Raw genomic sequence first — 8,794 nt, forward strand, 5'->3', positions numbered from 1 at the left:
CAAGCAAGTTCTTTGAGACATGGTTCTTAGTGTAATTTTTAAAAAATCTATCAGATGAGAAAGTGAGAGACGTGAGGGTGGGTAGAGAAGACAGTGATAGAAGATAGATGAATATAGATAGACAGACAGATACACAGACAGACAGATATACAGACACGGCCATGCCGTGCCAAGTGGCTTCAGTCGTGTCTGACTCTTTGCTGCCCCATGGACTTTAGCCCGCCAGGCTCCTCTGTCCATGGGATTCTCCAGGTGAGAATACTGGAGTGGGTTGCCATTTTCTCCTCCAGGAGATCTTCCCAATGCAGGGATGGAACCAGAGTCTCATGCACTGCAGGCAGATTTTTTAGCACATGAGCCACGACAGAAGCTCATAGATACAGGAGGTAACTCAACAACCTCTGCGTGCAAGGAGCTTTCCTCTTTAAGCATCACAACCGAGGTACCACAAGGTTAAATAGCTTGCTTGAGGTTACAGAGCTACTAAATGGGGTTGAGACTCCGATGTTATTGGCTTCATGTTTCATGACTCCTTTCCTACAACCCTCTGTCTCTGCATCAGCACCTGGGTCCAAATGTTGTATTGCATCGTATGATACTGTTAAGGGACACATCTTTCTCCTTCTTGCCTAAAGGCGGTGCTAAATATTTGTGCATCTATATGCTCATAGATGTATATGGATGTGGATTGATAGATGCATGAGAGTGCAGAGAAATTCTGGAACAATAATCTCTTAAGTAGTACCAGCACTCACCTCCTCTTCGGAGTAACAGAGTGAGTTGGGGGATTTAGGTACCCAAGAGGTCTTTAGTGTCAACTGAAATAAGACTAAGGTAAGGAGGATACATTGACATATTACTTGTACAATGAACAATGAATGACGGAAGAAAGAAAAACTCCCTAAAATACGGAGACTGGGTTAGAGAGTTGCAGGACTAGTGTCAGGAAGTACTGTTAGGAAGGCTTATTAAACATATCATATTGCAACATAGAGAAACATATCCATCCAATCTGTCTCCCACACCCCTGACTTGCCCTAAACTCTTTGATACCGTGTTTACCCTACAGGACTTAAGAATCCACCAATTAGGGCTCCTCGTGATGCTGGGAGAGAAATGAGCAAACCTGTCCCTGGACACCAAGCCTTCTTTCTTTAGTCTAGGTGCCACTGAAAGTCATTTACTCTCTCTTCTCACCCTCACAAATTCAGAAGAAATAAAATTGGAATCCTTCTTGTGCAATCAGTCGAAAAAATAGCTGAGCCAAGTCTCATGCATAAACAAGTTTTGGCTCTCCCCTCTTGCCCCAGCTGTCCTGCACAGAAATTACCACGGTGGGGTCAGAATGCCTCAGCTTTTGCTTTCTTTATCTGGGAAGATGGGACACTGGGGAGATGAAAACCCAGATGCTCATTCTAGTAAATCACGTGGTTGTAAATCAGTGCAAACTCCTCTCCGCTTTTGATTTCTCTTTCTAACCCCATCAATACCTTGAAGTACCCTTACTCTGATCTCATTTGTCAATAGCATCTACTGGCAAAATCTGCACTGTTGGAGACACCTATGGAGTTTATGCTTCCCTGCATCAAAGTACCACCCAGCAGGGATGGGTTCCACCATAAATTTATGATCAACAGCTTCAACGATGCCCTGCAATTTTAGTACAATTTCAACACAAGCTCCCACTCTTCATAAAGTGAAGTGACGTGAAAGTCATTCAGCCATGTCCAACTCTTTGTGACCCCATGGACTATACAGTCTGTGGAATTCTCCAGGCCAGAATACTGGAGTGGGTAGCCTTTCCCTTCTCTAGGGGATCTTTCCAACCCAGGAATTGAACCCAGGTCTCCCTTATTGCAGGTGGATTTTTTACCAGCTGAGGCACAAGGGAAGCCCACTCTTCATAAGGACTACTGAAAATCTTGTCCATGCTTCTCAAACCTCAGTCTCTTCCAGTCCTTCATACTCAGCAGCTGACCTTGACTCCTCCTTTACAGGTAAAAAATTTAAACTACTAAATCAATTTCTTTAAGAGATATAGGACACTTAGTAGCAAAGTGCCTCTGTTAAGATACCTTGTGGTGAACAATTTTCCCAGCCTTATAGGGTGGATTTCTGGAGGGTTCTGCTGGTGCAGCACCAAACTGACCATGATTGCATGAATCTGATCTTGCCTTTTCCAAGAAGTTCATATCTCATCCCTGGGGGCAAGGATGCCTTGGGCATTCTATCTTAGTCCTCGAGTTAGTGGCTGTTTCTTATATCTGCCACCCTCATACTCTTTAGAATTCTCTTTACTCCTGCTAGTCAATCCCTCAGTCAACAAAAAGAGTCCAAAATGCAGTACTTGGGTGCAGTCTCAAAAACAACAGAATGATCTTGGTTTGTTTCCAAGGCAAACCATTCAACATCAGAGTAATCTAAGTCAATGCCTCAACTACTGATGACAAAGAAGCTGACATTGACCAGTTCTATGAAGACTACAACACCTTCTAGAACTAACACCAAAAAAAAAAAAAGTCCTTTTCATCACAGGAGATTGGAATGCAAAAATAGGAAGTCAAGAGATACTTGGGACAACAGGCAAGTTTGGCCTTCAAGTACAAAATGAAGCAGGGCAAAGGCCAACAGTTTTGTCAAGAGACCATGTTGATCATAGCAAACACAATTTTCCAACAACACAAGAGATGACTCTACATATGGACATTACCAGATATCTGGTCAACATGAAAATCAGATTGACTATGTTCTTTGTAGTCAAAGATGGAGAAACTCCACACAATCAATAAATACAAGACCTGGAGCTAACTGTGGCTCAGATCATCATTTCCTTATTGCAAAATTCAGGCTTAACTTGAAGAAAGTAGGGAAAACCACTAGGCCATTCAGGTATGATCTAAATTAAATCCTTTATGATATGCAGTGGAGGTGATGAATAGATTCAAAAGGTTAGATCTGATAGACAGAGTGTCTGAAGAACTATGAACTGAGGTTTATAACATTGTACAAGAGGCAGTGACCAAAACCATCTCAAAGAAAAAGATGTACAAAAAGGTGAAGTGGTTGTCTGAGTAGGCTTTACAAATAGCTGAGGGAAGAAGAGAAGTGAAAGGCAAGGAAGAAAGGGAAAGATATACCCAACTGAATGTGAAGATCCAGAGAATAACAAGGAGAGATAAGAAAGCCTTTTTAAATGAATAATGCAAAGAAATAGAGGAAAACAATAGAATGGGAAAGACCATAGATTTCTTCAAGAAATTGGAGATACCAAGGGAACATTTCATACAAGGATGGGCACAATAAAGGACAGAAAAAGTAAGGAACTAACAGAAGCAGAAGAGATTAAGAAGAGGTGGCAAAAATATTCAGAACAGCTATACAAGAAAGGTCTTAATGACCCAGATAAACTCAATGGTGTGGTCACTCACCCAGAACCAGACATCCTGCAGTGTGAAGTCAAGTGGGCCTTTGGAAGTACTACTACAAATGGAGCTAATTGAAGTGATGAAATTCCAGCTGAGCTATTTAAAATTCTAAAAGATGATGCTGTTAATGTGCTGCACTCAATATGTCAGCAAATTTGGAAAACTCAGCAGTGGCCACAACTGGAAAAGTTCAGTTTTCATTCCAATTCCCAAAGAAAGGCAACGTCAAAGACTATTCAAACTGCCGTACAATTTTTCTCATTTCAGTGCTAACAAGGTTATGCTCAAAATCCTTCTAGCTAGGCTTCAGCAGGACATGAACTGAGAGCTTTCATATGTACAAGGTGGGTTTAGAAAGTGTAGAGGGACCAGAGATCAAATTGTCAAAATTTGTTGGACCATGGAGAAAGCGTGGAAATTCCAGAAAAAACATCTACTTCTGCTTCACTGACTACGCTAGATCCTTTTACTGTGTGGATCACAACAAACTGTGGGAAATTCTTTAAAGAGATAGAAGCATCAGACCACTTTACCTGTCTCATGAGAAACTCGTATGGGGCTCAAGAAGCAACAGTCAGAACCAGACATGTAACAACTAAATGACTGGTTCAAAATTGGGAAAGGAGTACATCAAGACTGTATATTGTCACCCTGCTTATTTAACTTATACGAAGTGCACAGCATGCGAAATGCTGGGCTGGATGAATCACAAGCTAGAATCAAGATTGCTAGGACAAATATCAACAAACTCTGATATGCAGTTGATACCACTCTAATGGCAGAAAGTGAAGAGGAACTAAAAAGCCTCTTGATGAGGGTGAAAGAGGAGAGTGAAAAAGCTGGTTTGAAACTCAATATTAAAAAGAAAACTAAAATCACAGCATCTAGTTCCATCACTTCGTGGCAAATAGAAGGGGGAAAAGTGGAAACACTGACATGTTTTATTTTCCTGGGCTCCAAAATCACTGTGTGGTAACTGTAGCCGAGAAATTAAAAGATGCTTGCTCCTTGGAAGGAAGGCTATGATGAACCTAGACAGCATACTAAAAAGCAGACATATCACTACCCAGAAAGGTTCATATAGTCAAGTTCAGTTCAGTTGCTCAGTTGTGTCTGACTCTGCGACCCCATGGATTGCAGCATGCCAGGCTTCCCTGTCCATCACCAACTCCCAGAGTTTACTCAAACTCATGTCCATCAAGCCAGTGATGCCAACTCATCCATCTCATCCTCAGTCATCCCCTTCTCCTTCTGCCCTCAATCTTTCCCAGCATCAGGGTCTTTTCAAATGAGTCAGTTCTTTGCCTCAGGTGGCCAAAGTATTGGAGTTTCAGTTTCAGCATCAGTCCTTCCAGTGAATATTCAGGACTGATTTCCTTTAGGATGACCTATGGCTTTTCCAATAGTCATGTATGAATGTGAGAGTTGGACTATAAAGAACTTGAAGCTCCAAAGAATTGATGCTTTTCAAAATGTGTCATTAGAGAAGACTCTTGAGAGTCCCTTGGACTTCAAGTGGATCAAACTAGTCAATACTAAAACGTATCAACCCTGAATATTCATTGGAAGGGCTGATGCTGAAGCTGAAGCTCCAATACTTTAGCCACCTAAGGGGAAGAGCTGACTCACTGGAAAAGACCCTGATGCTGGGATAGATTGAGGGCAGAAGGAGAAGTGGGCAACAAAGGAGGAGATGATTAGATAGCATCTCTGACTCAATGGACATGAATTTGAGCAAACTCTTGGAGGGAGAAAGTGGAGGACAAAGGAGGCTGGTGTGTTGCAGTCCATGGGGTCGCAAAGAGTTGGACACAACTTAGTGTCTGAACAACAACAACAAAATAAATTCTTTGTTACTCTAATCCCTCTTTCAGTTAGTCATTCTTTATATTAAACTTTGTTCAAGTGACTGAATGGTCCCTTTCTCCTGGTTGAATCCAGATTGGTACCCTACCAAGGCTAACTCAAGAAGAACTAAATAACCTGAAAGCCCTATATCTCTTAAAAAGTTGTACCAGTAGCTTAAATGTTGTGGGTTTTTTTCCTGTAAAGGAGGAGGCAAGGACTTCTGCCAAGTGTGAGGGACTGAAAGAGATTGATGTTTCAGAAACACAGACAAGATCTTCAATAGTCCTTTGCAAGAGTGAGAGTTTCTGTTGAAATTGTACTAAAATTGCAGGGCAAAGTTGAAGTCCTATATGAAGCTGTTGATCATAAATTTACGGTGGAACCCATCCCTGCTGGGTGGTACTTTGGTGCAGGGAATCATAAAGCCCATAGTTAGGGGTCTCTAACAGTGGGATTTTGCCAGTAGGTGCTATTGACAGAGGCCAGAATTAGGGTACTTCAAGGTAAAGAGGTTAGAAAGACAAATAGAAAGCAGAGAGGAGTTTACATTGATTTTCAACCACATGATTTACTAGAATGAACATCTGAGTTTTAATTCATCACCCCAGATCCTTGTCTTCCCAGAGAAAGTGAAAGTTCTTGCAATCTAACCCTACTGTGGTACATTCTGTGCAGGACAGTTGGGGCAGGGAAGGAAAGCCAAAACTTGTTTACACATGAGAGCTGGCTCAGATATTTTTTCGACTGATTGCACAAGAATTTCAGTGAAGCTGGGAAGAGTGAGTAAAGGCCTTTGAGTGGCACCCAGACTGCAGAAAGAGGGCTGCCATCCAGGGACAGGTTTGTTCATCTCTCTCCCAGCAACTAAAGGAGCACCAGTTGATGGATTCATAAATCCTGTAGGGTAAACACAGCACTAGAGAGTTTAGGGCAAGTCAGGGGTATGAGAGACAGATTAGGTAGATATGTTTCTCTATGTTGCAATATGATATGTTTATTTTTTTTTAATTTCTTAAATGTTTTTAATTAGATGTAGCACTTTGAAGCATCTCATATGACATTATAATTTTTTTTTTAGTAGTTTTTTTTTCTTTCTTTTTTTTTTTTAAATTTTTATTAGTTGGAGGCTAATTACTTCACAACATTGCAGTGGGTTTTGTCATACTTTGACATGAATCAGCCATGGAGTTACATGTATTCCCCATCCCAATCCCCTCTCCCACCTCCCTCTCCACCCGATTCCTCTGGGTCTTTCCCAGTGCACCAGGCCCGAGCACTTGTCTCATGCATCCAACCTGGGCTGGTGATCTGTTTCACTTTAGATAATATACATGCTGCTCTCTCGAAACATCCCACCCTCGCCTTCTCCCACAGAGTCCAAAAGTCTGTTCTGTACATCTGTGTCTCTTTTTCTGTTTTGCATATAGGGTTATCATTACCATCTTTCTAAATTCCATATATATGTGCTAGTATGCTGTAATGATCTTTATCTTTCTGGCTTACTTCACTCTGTATAATGGGCTCCAGTTTCATCCATCTCATTAGAACTGATTCAAATGAATTCTTTTTAATGGCTGAGTAATATTCCATGGTGTATATGTACCACAGCTTCCTTATCCATTCGTCTGCTGATGGGCATCTAGGTTGCTTCCGTGTCCTGGCTATTATAAACAATGCTGCGATGAACATTGGGGTGCACGTGTCTCTTTCAGATCTGGTTTCCTCTGTGTGTATGCCCAGGAGTGGGATTGCTGGGTCATATGGCAGTTCTATTTCCAGTTTTTTGAGGAATCTCCACACTGTTCTCCATAGTGGCTGTACTAGTTTGCATTCCCACCAACAGTGTAAGAGGGTTCCCTTTTCTCCACACCCTCTCCAGCATTTATTGCTTGTAGACTTTTGGATAGCAGCCATCCTGACTGGCGTGTAATGGTACCTCATTGTGGTTTTGATTTGCATTTCTCTGATGATGAGTGATGTTGAGCATCTTTTCATGTGTTTGTTAGCCATCTGTATGTCTTCTTTGGAGAAATGTCTGTTTAGTTATTTGGCCCATTTTTTGATTGGGTCATTTATTTTTCTGGAATTGAGCTTCAGGAGTTGCTTGCATATTTTTGAGATTAATCCTTTGTCTGTTTCTTCATTTGCTATTATTTTCTCCCAATCTGAGGGCTGTCTTTTCACCTTACTTATAGTTTCCTTTGTTGTGCAAAAGCTTTTAAGTTTCATTAGGTCCCATTTGTTTATTTTTGCTTTTATTTCCAATATTCTGGGAGGTGGGTCATAGAGGATCCTGCTGTGATTTATGTTGGAGAGTGTTTTGCCTATGTTCTCCTCTAGGAGTTTTATAGTTTCTGGTCTTACATTTAGATCTTTAATCCATTTTGAGTTTATTTTTGTGTATGGTGTTAGAAAGTGTTCTAGTTTCATTCTTTTACAAGTGGTTGACCAGTTTTCCCAGCACCACTTGTTGAAGAGGTTGTCTTTTTTCCATTGTATATCCTTGCCTCTTTTATCAAAGATAAGGTGTCCATAGGTTCGTGGATTTATCTCTGGGCTTTCTATTCTCTTCCATTGGTCTATATTTCTGTCTTTGTGCCAGTACCATACTGTCTTGATGACTGTGGCTTTGTAGTAGAGCCTGAAGTCAGGCAGGTTGATTCCTTCAGTTCCATTCTTCTTTCTCAAGATTGCTTTGGCTATTCGAGGTTTTTTGTATTTCCATACAAATTGTGAAATTATTTGTTCTAGGTCTGTGAAAAATACCGTTGGTAGCTTGATAGGGATTGCATTGAATCTATAGACTGCTTTGGGTAGAATAGCCATTTTGACAATATTGATTCTTCCAATCCATGAACACGGTATGTTTCTCCATCTGTTTGTGTCCTCTTTGATTTCTTTCATCAGTGTTTTATAGTTTTCTATGTATAGGTCTTTTGTTTCTTTAGATAGATGTACTCCTAAGTATTTTATTCTTTTTGTTGCAATAGTGAATGGTATTGTTTCCTTTATTTCTCTTTCTGTTTTCTCATTGTTAGTGTATAGGAATGCAAGGGATTTCTGTGTGTTCATTTTATATCCTGCAACTTTACTATATTCATTGACTAGCTCTAGTAATTTTCTGGTAGAGTCTTTAGGGTTTTCTATGTAGAGGATCATGTCATCTGCAAACAGCGAGAGTTTCACTTCTTCTTTTCCTATCTGGATTCCTTTTATTTCCTTTTCTTCTCTGATTGCTGTGGCCAAAACTTCCAAAACTATGTTGAATAGTAGTGGTGAGAGTGGGCACCCTTGTCTTGTTCCTGATTTCAGGGGAAATGCTTTCAATTTTTCACCATTGAGGGTGATACTTGCTGTGGCTTTGTCATATATAGCTTTTATTATGTTGAGGTATGTTCCTTCTATTCCTGCTTTCTGGAGAGTTTTAATCATAAGTGAGTGTTGAATTTTGTCAAAAGCTTTCTCTGCATCTATTGAGATAATCATATGGTTTTTATCTTTCAATTTGTTAATGTGGTGTA

This window comes from Dama dama, chromosome 5, assembly GCF_033118175.1.
Source record: "Dama dama isolate Ldn47 chromosome 5, ASM3311817v1, whole genome shotgun sequence".
Classification (NCBI taxonomy): domain Eukaryota; kingdom Metazoa; phylum Chordata; class Mammalia; order Artiodactyla; family Cervidae; genus Dama; species Dama dama.